The sequence below is a fragment of the Hipposideros armiger genome, unplaced genomic scaffold (assembly GCF_001890085.2).
Source record: "Hipposideros armiger isolate ML-2016 unplaced genomic scaffold, ASM189008v1 scaffold_954, whole genome shotgun sequence".
Classification (NCBI taxonomy): Eukaryota; Metazoa; Chordata; class Mammalia; order Chiroptera; family Hipposideridae; genus Hipposideros; species Hipposideros armiger.
In genome coordinates, this window is record NW_017732304.1 from 286,124 (window position 1) to 296,186 (window position 10,063).

The window sequence follows — 10,063 nt, forward strand, 5'->3', positions numbered from 1 at the left end:
CACAGTAAGTACCATTTAACAAACAGAGTAGTTTCCAGTGTTTTGTAAGCACAATTAAGGAGCATGTTTTACTTTTTGAAATATATTTATCTTTTATCCTCATTCTCCCTAAACTAGTGCCTACAATGTACTTTTGAAAAATAATAATTACCAAATGGCACTTCTCTAGTGAAATATCCTTTTACCTCCCAAATCTAGGTTTTACTCTCTTCTTAGTTTCATTTTCTATCAGTTGAGTATAATTTCCTGGTATGAAAAAGAGACTTTTCTCACACCACTACTACTAATACAAATTATAATAAAATTTTAAAATCTGAAGCATTTCTAAATACTGTAACATTTGCCATGTGATTCATAAAGGAAGAATTGATCTCAATTTCCACCTTAGAGGTTACATGTAGACAAGGAAATCACTTACATTGGTGTTGCACACAGTACTGATTATATGAAAAAGAATAAATAACCTAAATATCCAATAATTGAGAAATGAGTAATTAAATTCTATAGAGAATTACCATGAGATACAAGTAACAATGTGGACAAATCTCCAAGATTTATTCTTGAGTAGAACAAATTCAGGTGGTAGAACATTATAAAAATTATGATGCCATTAATTTAAAGCACACACCAATACTATGTGTTTCTATTAGTATTTGTATTATATTTATGGCAAAGATTATGATGGTTTCCTTTGGAGAAGGAGTGGATGGGCACACGATTATAAATGGGGACTTTTGTCTTATACATATTATTATTTTTATAATAATAATGAATCAAACATATACTTTAAAATAAAAAATACCTTAAATTTAAAGTAATATGATATGCTGTATACCTTCCTCTTTCATACTCAAGCTCCTTTCCCTCAATTTCTAAGTATTCTTGGTAAAAATATAAAGAACAATTCTTTGGATTATGGTAAAATATTTCCTTCTTGCCAATTTTCCAATTGTTGTTAATGTACTAAATGTTATTGACTTTTGCAGTCTCATTGTCATGTTTCATAAAAAAACGTACTCTATTTTATTTGAATCAAATATAAAAACATAGAAATTATTCAAAAAAATACATCAGGTTATCAAATTATGGATTCAATCTGAAATTGTTAATAAAAACTAATACACTTTTGACATAATTGGATACTTCTCCAGAGAAACTGAAAGGGAGCTTAGAGAGCATATGTTCCCATGCAGTAGGAAGTTCATTTAATCTTGGTGGTTAGTTAAATTAGTTGTTTGTGGATTAGCTTTACTTTGTGATTAAAAAGACTGAAGTGTCTTGAAAAATGTGGACTTATCTCCCATTGATGGATCACACTGTATGCCATAATGTGTGCTATTTTTCACCTCTAAATCTTAAAAAATCTCAAATGCATTCAGCTGTTATTGTATGCATTTGTAACTGGCACAGGACCAAAGAAACTCTCTGAGTATAGTTAGAAAAATGCATATAATTGTGGGACCAGCATTTTCTATGGGAACCTATAAATCTACTTGTTTGCATATTTAGTTTTTAATTTTACACATCATTGGTTTCCTCTGTCAAAGCCTCTGCAGCACATCCAATGAACAATCTTCTCTTTAGCTACGTCCAAATAAATAAACAAACAAACAAAAGATGTAAGGAATGCTTTCAGAGAACCAGCATAAAACGTTCCCCAAACTTAAGCACCTGTTGAGTAAAAAGTTGTTAGACAATTCCAATACTTCTTTTTTCCCTAAAAAAACAACTGATGAAACACCATACTAAAATGTGTGCAAGTGAGTTATTGATAAATTATATTTTCAAATACATTAGAATAGCATAACAATGAGGTATAAAAGCCCATATATTCAAAATATCCTGTGAAAATGCCTTATATCATCTACAAAATGTACAGTGCTTTCTGGACAAGAATCACAGTCAGTGTGATGAGATGTTCACAAGAGACAGAGTTTCTCCACATCATTACCAGTATTGAGTATATGCTCATAAAAAGGGATAGACAGAGTATAGTAGAATCTATAAAAGATTAATGTTCACATGATACGAATCCACTGTGTTTGCTCTTGAAATTATGAGTTAAAAATTTTATTCCCTTAGGTTTGCATAAAGTTAGTGTCTGAAATCCCCAGTACTTAACCCAGGGCATGATGAATTGTTGCTACATTTTTAAAGTCTTGTGGCAGAATTAGATAGTTGTGTATACCATCATTCATTCTCCCCAGGCTCTTTAGTGTCAGAATACCAAATTTATTCAATGTGGCAATGTGCCCAGCTGTAAGAACTATTCCTTAGTCCTCCTTATGCTGGTCTGGCCAGTTTGAATAATGACAAATATACCAAAAAATCAAATGAACATTTTTTTTAGTAAGTTTCCTAAAAAGGAGGTGGTGAGTTCTCTCCTTATTATGCTAGAATATACCTTTGATAACTGGATTTCTAGTAACTGTTTTGCACCAGGACTACTGTCATAGTACGAGGATGTCAGGGCTGAGAATCAGAAAAATCCTGGATCCCTACCAATTTTAAGGAGTTGTTATGCAAGGTCTGAGCAGCCTCTTCTTTGCTACTTGCGTTTCCTGATACGTACAGGCAAACCTCATCTTACAGAAATTAATTTCAACATATTTCTAAATGTTTGCTGTAAGTCTACCTGTAGTTTCTCAAGTCTTTATGAATGGACAGAGGCCTACTGCATGCATTTTTTTATATCTTCAATGAGAAATATGCCTTATATAAATAAAATACAATGCTCCCAGTGTCATTCTAAAATTTTTATTTGTAATTCTGCTCTTTGATATTCATTTTGACCCCCTTTTCCTTATGGTTTGCACTCAATAAGACATACTTTAACGCACTGTTTTATTGTATAACTGTCTGTGTTACTTTGGGTGTAGAAATAAATCCTTTGAGGGGCAAGGGAATAGTTGGAGGAGCTGATCTTAGTGTTTTCAGGAATGAAACCCACCTACATTTGTTAAACCAAATAGACTTGCTATTACTTCTGTTAATTCTATACTCATGGTTTTCACCATATAACTTTGTGTTGTTTTCTACTTTACCTAAGATATAGATTAGGTAAGGTTGGGCTTCCACTTCACCAGTTTCCTTAGTGCTGTCCTCTTTACTCTCTTTGCTCCAACCTAATTAGCCTTATTTTCAAGTCTTCTGAGATACGTTTTTTTTTCCCCACTTTGCACTGCTTTACGATGATTTGTCCCGTTTACCACCCTTCAGATTTCAGCTCAAAGCTTACTTCCCCACTGAGTTAGATATACTGGATATATACTCTTGGCATACCACATACCTTTCCTCATAGAACTTGGCACAATTGTAATTTTTTGTTAACTAGCAAAATTACATGTTTAATGTATTTCTCTCCGACTAAATTTTAAACTCCATCAAAATATTGTAGGATCTGTGTCTGTTCCCCTTACCTTCTGAGCGCCCAACACAGCTCATGCTCCAGAGTAGGCGTGAATTCGAGCCCTTTGTGGTTGCAATGCTTCTCATATTTTTGACAGCTAGAATTAAATAATCTAATTCATAATTCGGCCTTGTTCATATGTTAATCATTCTTCCTGTTCAACTCCTTTTGTTCTCATGAATGTAGTCATAAATTGCTGATGTGATGTCTCTTTGTCAAGCAGGAAGAGGTAATTTCAGGGTCAGGAGAAGAATTTATAAATTTGTTTTGGAGAAGAAAAAATGCTCCAAGTTAGCTGCGACCATCTGCTGACACCCAAAGTCTGATATTAAAAAGCATTATCTGTGACTAAAGAAACAGAGACTTTTCTCAGTTCCCTGGAACTCCTGCTCCCCCATTCCCTAGCTACATAAAAGCCCCTGTCTTTTGCTTTTTGGGAGAGATGGATTTGAGAGATTTTGCTCTCCTGTTCTCTCGCTTTAGCCAAATGGAATAAGACATTCTCTGTCTTCAAGCACCGATTCTCAATGTTTTGGCTAACCAGGGCATCAAACACATGACTTGGATTTTGGGAGATGATTCTGCAACAGGTGCTTAGTAAATAAGGAGAAGCATCTTACTCATGTAAATATAATGTCAGTTTGGGCCAGCAGGGAGAGAGTTGAAGTTGCATATAAAAGTAATATACCTGTACTCTAAAAGCAAATGTCAGGAAGTGGAAATTACAGGCATACCTCTGAGATATTGTGGATTTGGTTCCAGACTACCACCAGAGAGTCCTACTCTTTTGGCTGGTGGAGGATCTTGCCTTCAATTTGTAAAATACATGACATCTGTGAAGCACAATAAAACAAGGTAGGTCTGTACCTATGGGCATGCTCAATTTGAAAAATCTTTAAGTAGTACTACCCAGTGGAAACTGAAGATTGTTTAATAGATTTTGTAAAAGTAATATTTAATTGTGGAGATAAAGGGTAAATTTAAAATTTGCAGAAGGTAGAAGAAGATAAAGCAATGAACAAGTGAAATATTTTAGAAAGTAATTGTAATTAAAGTTGAGAATAAATAAACTAAACTCAAGGAAAATTTTAGATGTTTTTTCCGGTCTGTATGCCACCTCCCTGCCCCCACATTCACTTTATAAATTACTACCCAAGTTATCCTGCTGAAGCCCAGGCCTGAAAATGTCATTTTGCAAAATCTTTTAAGAGCTTTTCACAGGCTACAGCAGATATAGCACTGCTTATTGTTTATTCATAAAGTGAAAAACTATAATTGTTTATCATTTATTCTTGATGGATGTTTGGGGTAAAGATGACTTTTCTCATTATGATTTTAAATGATTCACATCTTGAAGTAATCAGCATGGAGTTTTAAAATATTTGAAGAAATCCAGGCACGCTTCAATGCCTAACATCCCACAGAAACTGGCAACTTGATTCCTAGCTGGATTATTTTCATATACAATGTCTTGATTTTCAGAGGTTCAAACCATGCATGACAAACTAATCTTCTTCATTATGTTACTGTATACTCCATGTATCACAGAGATTCCAGAGAGTAAATCAATTTAAGTGTGCAGAATAACATAATGGGAATTGGGTCTTGGATCAATGTTTGGGAATAAACCTAATGACCTGTTCTTTTCATTGTTCAAAAATAGTGTGTTTGAAGTTGTTTGGTGGTTCCAATTCAAGACAGTGACATAGGACAATCCTGGGCTCACCTCTTCCTGTGAACACACTGATTCTGCAACTACATATGAACAACTTTCTCTGAAAAAAATCCTAGAAACTGAGCAAGTCCTACGCATCAGGCTAACAAGAGAAGGTCCACATCATGAAAGAGGGTAGGAGTGGCTGGGACACAGTCTCACCATAAACCCCCCTATTGAGTCACACCCCTCGTCTTTCTAAGAAACAGGCCTATTTTCTTGTCAGAGATTTGGCCTGAGGAGCAGGCTTCTGGTCTGGCCCCCAGCCAAGGGCTGTGGAGGACTCTGAGAAAAAAGGCCAGTAGACACAATATGTGAGCTTGCCCTCTGCCTCAATGTAGCTCGCAGGTATGTCTGAGAAAGACTCTTAGGCCCCGTCTGGTGCCCAAGTTTTGCAGCTGCTGCCAGGAGACACCTCTACCTTGCCTGGCTTTGGTGGTCAGTGGGGCATATGCTGCTGGGCCTCCCAGGACTATATACAAGGGAGAAGGAGTTCTAAAATGGCGACCACCCACAGGGCACAGCAAGAGGCAACAGACCCAGGAACTCAGTCTTGCTGGGAAAGAGGCCTATTCACCATCCTAGCTGCACCTGAGGGGCAGGATTCTCGTTAAATACACATTTAGGGGCTGACTATAATTCTTTTTAGAGACTTTGAAAGGCTGACACTATCTTCAGGCTCTGCCCTAGCCTCCTCCAGAATGCCACAAGTATAACTACAGTTAATAACACTGAATTGAATATTTGAAAATAGCTAAGAGAATGGGTCTTGAAAGTTCTCATGTCAAGAAAATAAATTGTACTTATGTGTGGTGATGGATGTTAACTGGGCTGATTGTGGTGATCATTTTGCAATATATGCAAATACAAAATCATTATGTTGTACATCTGAAAGTAAGAAACATTATGCCAATTACGCCTCAAAAAAAAAAAAGAAAAACCACAATTTGAGCTGTACACTACATATTGGTGGTAATAACGATCATAAATACTGACTCCAGCTGGTGAGCCTCAAGTAAGGATGAACACTTTGCTCACACTCAATAAGCCTTTGTTCATTGAGTTGTCCTTTTGCTCCAGTGTGCTTGCGTTGTCATTTTGATATACACTGATGAAAGTTCTTCGAAGACTTTTGCTGAGGACACGTGAGGTATGGTTAGTGGCCTAAAATAATTATCTAATTTTTATCTTCTGGAGCAGATTTTCAGCAAGAGAACAGAGAGAAAATCCTTTCTGATATAATACCCAAACTTTGTTTTCTAGCAATGTCCCCATATATTAAACTAATTACATAATTAGTACAATGAGAACATTAAAATAACCCTGGACAAGAAAGGCATGGTGAAAATATATCATTTCTTCTTCAGAGTTTAGGAACTAGCACATTTTTATATCACAGAAATATTCGAAATTCCAGTCTTCCATTACTTCTGAATTAATACGACAAAAGCTGTTAATAAACCACAGGAAAATTATCTTCTGGGTAATGAAAACCAAATCAAATAAGAAACTACAAGTAATACAAACAACACATTTATTTAGAAAAATAAACTGAAAATGCTGTTTGTTTGTCTGGTACATTTTCCCATGAAGCATAGATAAATGGCTATAAAAATTGTTATATGTCAAATACAAATTACAAATGATTTTTTTTAATTAAGAGAACAAATAGATGTTCAACACAAATGTTTAGTGTACAGTTCACTATATTTGACTTCTTGGCTGTTAATGATATAAAATGATCTTTCTTCATTTAAAAAAAAATCTTGATCCCTTTTTCATTCATTTGACCACACTAATGCTTTTTCATTATTATTCTGTAGTTGTTTTTCAATATGAGACCAGACCTTTTCAGGTTTTTTTTGGTTTTTTTTTAGATAACTGATTTTTATAGAAGAGAAATCAATGTCTGCAGAATTCTTAAATATTTCCTTTTTGGACTCTTGCAAGAAACTGCTTGTTGTGGTCTCAAAACTCATGGGACCATCTGTGCAAATAACAGCACACATCATTACCCTGAATGGAAGTGACAGTGCAAATATTAGAAGTGCATTGAGAAGTAATCAGTAAGAACTGACCTCCCCCATTCCCCCCCCCCTCCCAATCAATGTGGAGTGAAGGACTGAATGCAGAAACTTTTCAAGCAATTGACAACAATGCTGTTATTCCATTATGGCTTTAAGTGTGTACGCAAGATGGCAAACATCCTCTTTCTCTGCTAACAGCAACATTCTGCCCTAACACTGTTCATTGCTGCAATGCTCCTCTGTTTGTTCACTTTCTTTTTGTCTACATATTTGCAATGCTAAGTAGTTCTGATTAGAGATACCTCCTATCTCTGTACTTTCACCTTCCCAAATGAAAAATCAATTTACAATTTACTAGGTTAATTGCTGAATATAAATTTTTGTGGGTTCACATCTGGGAATATTTATTTTCATGGTGAAATAAAATGTTTTTTGTTGTTGGCTTGCTTATTTAGTCCTTTTCACCTTTTTTTTTCTATTTTGTTTTTAAATCTTCTTGGTAATTTCTGAGTGAAGAGATTTAAGGCTGTGGCTTTTTTTTTTTTTTTTGCCCCTATGGCTCTGCTCATGGCTGTCAGACTAGAGGCAGATGATTTTATGCAGACCATATCTGTGATCATTTGTGCTCCAAAGTTGAGGGATTTGCTGCTCTGAGATGGACAGGTTCTTGGTTATTTCAAAATTAGATCTGGCCTCAAGAAGTCATAATGATGAATCTGAAGTGAGAAAAATGAGCTGACATGCCTCCAAATAAAGACCTGAAGGAGCTGTCAGAAGAAGGAAAAAAAGACAAAAGATCAGTTTAAATAGAAGGTATAGTTCAACAAAAACACATACAATGTATTAAGAATGAGGCAATCATTTGTTAGTAGTGTACATAATTTAAAATTATTTGAATTATCAAGAATTTTACTTTAAATGTCTAAACATATTAATTTAAACATAAATTCCATTTAAATTTCATATAAAAATAACGTGATAAGTGATTCATCAAAATTTAGTAGTATGAAGTAAGCTTATATATCAATTAAAAGATCTTCTCTTATCCCTGACAGTTTTTAAAACTTCAGATAAATTTGTCCACTTGTAAATGTACCAAGTTCTCAAGTTATTTAATAAATTTTCAGACTATAAACTATGAGATAGATAGATATCTTGGGGGTGCCAAAAAATGTACACACATGACTTGTATTCATGTTTTGTTATTGGTATATATTGAATATTACAATTTTAATAGTTTTTTCCTTTCAAAACAGTTTTTTTCCTTTCTTAAAATGTGTATACAGACTTCCAGTAAGATGGCAGAATAGACAGACACTATGCCAACTGCCTCCCAGGATCACACAAAATTACAAATAATTTATAAGATATTCAACCTCAGAAGTTCCCTGGACCCTAGATGAGCAGAACCTCTAAACCAAGGACTTAAAGAGGAGGCCACGTCAAGTCCAGTAGGAGGGGCAGAGGCGAGAGAGGGCAAACCCCGTGAGGGACACCTCAGCGGTGGGGAGGCTTCTCCCGTTGGGGGCGAGACCCTCCGACCCCACACCGTGCTCAGCACCTCAGAGTTACGTTGCCGGGAAGAGGAGTTCTACGATAGCTGGAAGTAGAAAATAGTGAGGACTCTCTTTGCTGAACTCGGTGAGGCTGAGGGCAGCTGGAGATCCAGTGGAGCCAGCAAACCAACTCGCACACTGGTGAGCACTCACCCGGTTCCTGGTAAAGGGAGTAGCTTTGTGAGCAGGGCCCAGGAGCCTGCGGGAAGGACTGAACTGAGTGCCTTTGGCGCGGGAGCTAGAGGTTTTTGGGAACATTGTTCCCCTGGTGTGGAGCTTGCATACTAGTAGTGTACAGGAGGGCGCCAGTTTTTCAGGGCTGGGCCCTCCCACAGAGGCTCAGGTCTGGGACTGCATTGGTCTGCTGGAATTGGCACAGGAATGCATGTGTATGTGCGTGCGTGCACGCGCATGCAGCCTTGGATTCCCATCCTCTGCACTATTTGTGCTGCATAGCCAGGGAAACACCTGTCAGGCGTGCGTCAACTCCAACAGACTGCTTATTGGGACCCAGAAGTGCTTGACTTGCCTTAGGTCCCCGATTTCCGCACTGCACGTGCAGAGTTGTCTGGGTGGCGATTACCTGTCGGGCTGCTTGGCCTGATCAGCGAGCAGCTAATTGGGACAGGCTAAGACAGGGAGGTTTCCTGGGAGTGTTGGGCCATGAGCTGTATGCCTGCATGATTTGGCCGGGGCTTTCCAGGCGAGTTTGTGTGGGCTGGCTGCCGATGCAGGAGTGCATGCTGCTCTGACCTGGTGGGGGTCACTGACCACATCCTGTGGTGCCATGGGGACTTGCCCCACCCACCTAGAGCTGTGTTGCCAGGGGCACCCTGAGCCTCCTGGTCCGTGGCTCCTTCCTCCGCAGGCCACAGAGGGTTTTTTGCAGCAGCAGACAGCTCGCAACAACCTGTGAGGAATTTTGGTGGTGAGCACGGTTCCAGAGCACACAGCAGCTAATTGTGGGAAGCTTACTTCAAGTCTAGAGGGAGGTCGGCACATGACTCAAACAGCCCTTCTGCCAACAGCTGGTGTTGAGTCACCCAGAATCTCTATTGCTGAGCAAGTGGTCTGCAGATTAAAGCAGGCAGAGAGCCCCTCCCCCCCCCCTTTTCTTTTCTTTTTTATCTTTTTCCTTTTTCTCTTTTTTTTCATTTTTTCTTTTTCTTTTTTTTTTTTGTCTTTCTAGGTGATCTAATACATCGAAGCAATCAGAGTGACAGCCAGAATGAAGAAACAAAGAAACGTGACCCAAGTAAAAGATCAGAAGAAACCTCATATCCAACCTTTCAGAGACAGAGTTAAGAACACTGATGATAAGAATGTTTCAGGAACTTAAGGAGGACATAAAGAAGGA

The 10,063-nt window shown here is 37.5% G+C and overlaps 1 protein-coding gene across 1 annotated transcript in view; it reads right to left on the reverse strand.

Moving 5' to 3' along the window:
- Window positions 1-6,699: 6,699 nt before the first annotated feature.
- The window catches only part of PRR16 (proline rich 16), a 335,751-nt gene continuing 332,387 nt past the window's right edge, over window positions 6,700-10,063 (reverse strand). The window contains exon 3 of the transcript XR_002122586.1: window positions 6,700-7,917. The gene's annotated coding sequence lies outside the window, so the exon portion shown is untranslated. The remainder of the gene's footprint in view (window positions 7,918-10,063) is intronic.